This window comes from Pseudophryne corroboree, chromosome 3, assembly GCF_028390025.1.
Source record: "Pseudophryne corroboree isolate aPseCor3 chromosome 3, aPseCor3.hap2, whole genome shotgun sequence".
Classification (NCBI taxonomy): domain Eukaryota; kingdom Metazoa; phylum Chordata; class Amphibia; order Anura; family Myobatrachidae; genus Pseudophryne; species Pseudophryne corroboree.
Window position 1 is genome coordinate 523347977 of NC_086446.1, and position 6000 is coordinate 523353976.

Below are 6000 nucleotides of genomic sequence, written 5' to 3' on the forward strand. Positions count from 1 at the left end.
TGTCTCTTTCTACCTCCCTGACACCCCCTCTCTCCTGCTCACCCCCCCCCCTCTCTCTCTCTCTCCCTCCCTGACATACTCTCTCTCTGTATCGCTCGCTCTCTCTCCGACACCTTCTCTTTCTATCTGGCTCATATCTCTCTGTCTTCCCCCCTTTCTCTCTGCCTACCTCTCTCATGCTCCCCACTCTCTCTCTCTCTCTCTCTCTCTCTCTCTGTCTCCATCCGACACCCTCTTTCTCTCTTGCTAATCTCTCCCCCCTCTCTCTCTCTTTCTCTCCCTCACTGACAATCTCTTTCGCTCTCCCTCTCTGTCTCTCCCTGAAAACTTCTCTATCTCTCGCCCTCTTCCCCATCTCTTTCTCCCTGACACCCTATCTTTCGCTCATTCCCTCTCTTTCCCTAACACCCTCTCTCTCTCTTGCTCCCACACCCTCTCTCTCTCGTTCTCCCCCTCTCTGTCTCCCTCACTCTCCCTCTCTTTCTTTTTCTCTCCCTGATACCCTCTTTGTTTCTTACTCCCCTCACTCTCTCTCCTACTCCGCTAAGAGGCAAATTAGTGACAGTGGTGTGGTCACATGTATTGGTGGGGGCTCCCACACATTTGTTGCCCGGTGCACCCAATAGTCTTAATCCGGCCCTGTTAGTCATAGTGGAAAGTAGCTCAGGCATGCGGACACGATTAGAGGTGTGCAGTCGTTCGGACATAATGCATGGTCATGTGACTTATACCCCTTTCTCTGACGTCCTAGTGGATGCTGGGTACTCCGTAAGGACCATGGGGAATAGCGGGCTCCGCAGGAGACTGGGCACTCTAAAAGAAAGATTAGGTACTATCTGGTGTGCACTGGCTCCTCCCTCTATGCCCCTCCTCCAGACCTCAGTTAGAATCTGTGCCCGGCCCGAGCTGGTTGCACACTAGGGGCTCTCCTGAGCTCCTAGAAAAGAAAGTATTTGTTAGGTTTCTTATTTTCAGTGAGATCTGCTGGCAACAGACTCACTGCTACGAGGGACTAAGGGGAGAAGAAGCGAACCTACCTGCTTGCAGCTAGCTTGGGCTTCTTAGGCTACTGGACACCATTAGCTCCAGAGGGATCGAACACAGGCCCAGCCTCGGTCGTCTGGTCCCGGAGCCGCGCCGCCGTCCCCCTTACAGAGCCAGAAGATCATCCTGGAAATCGGAGGCTGAAGACTTCGGTCTTCATTAAGGTAGCGCACAGCACTGCAGCTGTGCGCCATTGCTCCCTATGCACACCACATACTCCGGTCACTGATGGGTGCAGGGCGCTGGGGGGGGGGGGGGGCGCCCTGGGCAGCAGTTAGAGTACCTTAAATTGGCAAAACAGCACATAATATAGCCTAATAAGCTATATATGTGTAAAAATCCCCTGCCATAATATAATTATAAGAGTGGGAGAAGTCCGCCGAAAAAGGGGTGGGGCTATCTCCCTCAGCACACTGGCGCCATTTTCTCTTCACAGTGCAACTGGAAGACAGCTCCCCAGGCTCTCCCCTGCAGTTTCCAGGCTCAAAGGGTAAAAAAGAGAAGGGGGGCACTAAATTTAGGCGCAAATTGTATATTATAAGCAGCTATAGGGAAAAATCACTTATGTTAGCGTAAATCCCTGATTAAATAGCGCTGTGGTGTGTGCTGGCATACTCTCGCTCTGTCTCCCCAAAGGACTTAGTGGGGGTCCTGTCCTCAGTCAGAGCATTCCCTGTGTGTGTGCGGTGTGTCGGTACGGCTGTGTCGACATGTTTGATGAGGAGGCTTATGTGGAGGCGGAGCAGGTGCCGATAAATGTGATGTCACCCCCTGCGGGGCCGACACCAGAGTGGGTGGATATGTGGAAGGTATTAACCGACAGTGTCAACTCCTTACATAAAAGGCTGGATGACGTAACAGCCGTGGGACAGCCGGCTTCTCAGCCCGCGCCTGCCCAGGCATCTCAAAGGCCATCAGGGGCTCAAAAACGCCCGCTACCTCAGATGGCAGACACAGATGTCGACACGGAGTCTGACTCCAGTGTCGACGAGGATGAGTCATACACACAATCCACTAGGGGCATCTGTTGCATGATTACAGCAATGAAAAATGTGTTACACATTTTTAACATTAACCCAAGTACCACTAAAAAGGGTATTATGTTTGGGGAGAATAAGCAGCCAGTGTTTTTTCCCCCATCAGACGAGTTGAATGAAGTGTGTGAAGAAGCGTGGGCTTCCCCCGATAAGAAACTGGTAATTTCTAAAAAAATTACTGATGGCGTACCCTTTCCCGCCAGAGGACAGGTCACGTTGGGAAACATCCCCTAGGGTGGATAAGGCGCTCACACGTTTGTCAAAAAAAAGGTGGCACTGCCGTCTCAGGATACGGCTGCCTTGAAGGAGCCTGCTGATAGAAAGCAGGAGGCGATCCTGAAGTCTGTATATACACACTCAGGTACTATACTGAGACCTGCAATTGCCTCAGCATGGATGTGTAGTGCTGCTGCAGCGTGGTCTGATACCCTGTCGGATAATATTGACACCCTCGACAGGGATACTATTTTGCTAACCATAGAGCATATTAAAGACGTCGTCTTGTATATGAGAGATGCACAGAGGGATATTTGCCGGCTGGCATCCAGAATTAATGCAATGTCCATTTCTGCCAGGAGGGTATTATGGACCCGGCAGTGGACGGGTGATGCTGATTCTAAAAGGCACATGGAGGTTCTGCCTTATAAGGGTGAGGAATTGTTTGGAGATGGTCTCTCGGACCTCGTATCCACAGCAACAGCTGGGAAATCGTCATTTTTACCTCAGGTTTCCTCACAGCCTAAGAAAGCACCGTATTATCAGGAACAGTCCTTTCGGCCTCAGAAAAGCAAGCGGGTCAAAGGCGCTTCCTTTCTGCCCAGAGGCAAGGGAAGAGGGAAAAAGCTGCACCAGACAGCCAGTTCCCAGGATCAAAAATCTCCCCCTGCTTCCTCTAAGTCCACCGCATGACGCTGGGGCTCCACAGGCGGAGCCAGGTGCGGTGGGTGCGCGTCTCCGGAACTTCAGCGACCAGTGGGCTCGCTCACAGGTGGATCCCTGGGTTCTGCAAGTAGTATCACAGGGATACAAGCTGGAGTTCGAGGCGACTCCCCCTCGCCGTTACCTCAAATCAGCCTTGCTTGCTGCCCTCGGAGAAAGGGAGGTAGTACTGGCGGCAATTCACAAGCTGTCTCTTCAGCAGGTGATAATCAAGGTACCCCTCCTTCAACAGGGACGGGGTTACTATTCCACAATGTTTGTGGTACCGAAACCAGACGGTTCGGTGAGACCCATTCTAAATTTAAAATCCTTGAACATTTATATAAAAAAGTTCAAGTTCAAGATGGAATCGCTCAGGGCGGTTATTGCAAGCCTGGAAGAGGGGGATTTTATGGTGTCATTGGACATCAAGGATGCTTACATGCATGTCCCCATTTATCCACCTCACCAGGAGTACCTCAGGGTTGTGGTACAGGAATGTCATTACCAATTCCAGACGTTGCCGTTTGGTCTGTCCACGGCACCGCAGGTATTTACCAAGGTAATGGCCGAAATGATGATGCTCCTCCGAAAGAAGGGAGTCATGATTATTTCATACTTGGACGATCTCCTTATAAAGGCGAGGTCCAAAGAGCAGTTGCTAGTCAGCGTAGCACTATCTCAAGAAGTGCTGCATCAGCACGGCTGGATTCTGAATATCCCAAAGTCGCAGCTGATTCCTGCGACGCGTCTGCTGTTCTTGGGCATGATTCTGGACACAGAACAGAAGAAGATATTTCTCCCGGAGGAGAAGGCCCAGGAATTATCATCTCTGGTCAGGGACCTCCTGAAACCAAAGCAGGTGTTGGTGCATCACTGCACGCGAGTCCTGGGAAAGATGGTAGCTTCTTACGAAGCAATTCCATTCGGCAGATTCCATGCAAGGATCTTCCAGTGGGATCTGTTGGACAAGTGGTCCGGATCGCATCTCCAGATGCATCGGTTAATCACCCTGTTCCCAAGGGCCAGGGTGTCTCTGCTGTGGTGGCTGCAGAGTGCTCATCTGCTCGAAGGCCGCAGATTCGGCATACAGGACTGGGTCCTGGTGACCACGGATGCAAGCCTCCGAGGTTGGGGGGCAGTCACCCGGGGAAGAAACTTCCAAGGACAATGGTCGAGTCAGGAAACTTCCCTACACATAAATATTCTGGAACTAAGGGCCATTTACAACGCCCTGAGTCAAGCAGAACCCCTGCTTCAAAACCAACCGGTTCTGATTCAGTCAGACAACATCACAGCGGTCGCCCATGTAAACCGCCAGGGCGGCACAAGAAGCAGGATGGCAATGGCAGAAGCCACAAGGATTCTTCGATGGGCGGAGAATCACGTGATAGCACTGTCAGCAGTGTTCATTCCGGGAGTCGATGACCTCCACCCGGGAGAGTGGGGACTTCATCCAGAAGTCTTCCAGCTGATTGTAAATCATTGGGAACGACCACAGGTGGACATGATGGCGTCCCGCCTCAACTAAAAGCTAAAAAGATATTGCGCCAGGTCAAGGGACCCTCAGGCGATAGCTGTGGACGCTCTAGTGACACCGTGGGTGTACCAGTCGGTTTATGTGTTCCCTCCTCTTCCTCTCATACCCAAGGTACTGAGGATAATAAGAAGGAGAGGAGTAAGAACTATACTCATTGTTCCGGATTGGCCAAGAAGAGCTTGGTACCCAGAACTTAAAGAAATGATCTCAGAGGACCCATGGCCTCTACCGCTCAGACTGGACCTGCTGCAGCAGGGGCCCTGTCTGTTCCAAGACTTACCGCGGCTGCGTTTGACGGCATGGCGGTTGAACTCCGGATCCTAAAGGAAAAGGGCATTCCGGAGGAAGTCATTCCTACGCTGATTAAAGCTAGGAAGGATGTGATCGCAAAACATTATCACCGCGTATGGCGGAAATATGTTGCTTGGTGTGAGGCCAGGAAGGCCCCAACGGAGGAATTTCAGCTGGGTCGATTTCTGCACTTCCTACAGTCAGGGGTGACTATGGGCCTCAAATTGGGTTCCATTAAGGTCCAGATTTCGGCTCTGTCGATTTTCTTCCAAAAAGAACTGGCTTCACTGCCTGAAGTTCAGACATTTGTTAAAGCAGTGCTGCATATTCAGCCCCCTTTTGTGCCTCCAGTGGCACCTTGGGATCTCAACGTGGTGTTGGATTTCCGAAAGTCACATTGGTTTGAGCCACTTAAAACCGTGGAGCTAAAATATCTCACGTGGAAAGTGGTCAGGCTGTTGGCCTTGGCTTCGGCCAGGCGTGTATCAGAATTGGCGGCTTTGTCATGTAAAAGCCCTTATCTGATTTTCCATATGGATAGGGCGGAATTTAGGACTCGTCCCCAATTTCTTCCTAAGTTGGTATCAGCGTTTCATTTGAACCAACCTATTGTGGTGCCTGCGGTTACTCGGGACTTGGAGGATTCCAAGTTGCTGGACGTAGTCAGGGCCCTAAAAAATAAGAATTTACTTACCGATAATTCTATTTCTCGGAGTCCGTAGTGGATGCTGGGGTTCCTGAAAGGACCATGGGGAATAGCGGCTCCGCAGGAGACAGGGCACAAAAAAGTAAAGCTTTACTAGGTCAGGTGGTGTGCACTGGCTCCTCCCCCTATGACCCCCCTCCAGACTCCAGTTAGGTACTGTGCCCGGACGAGCATACACAATAAGGGAGGCATTTTGAATCCCGGGTAAGACTCATACCAGCCACACCAATCACACCGTACAACTTGTGATCTAAACCCAGTTAACAGTATGACAACAGAAAGGGCCTCTTAAAGATGGCTCCTTAACAATAACCCGAATTAGTTAACAATAACTATGTACAAGTATTGCAGATAATCCGCACTTGGGATGGGCGCCCAGCATCCACTACGGACTCCGAGAAATAGAATTATCGGTAAGTAAATTCTTATTTTCTCTATCGTCCTAAGTGGATGCTGGGGTTCCT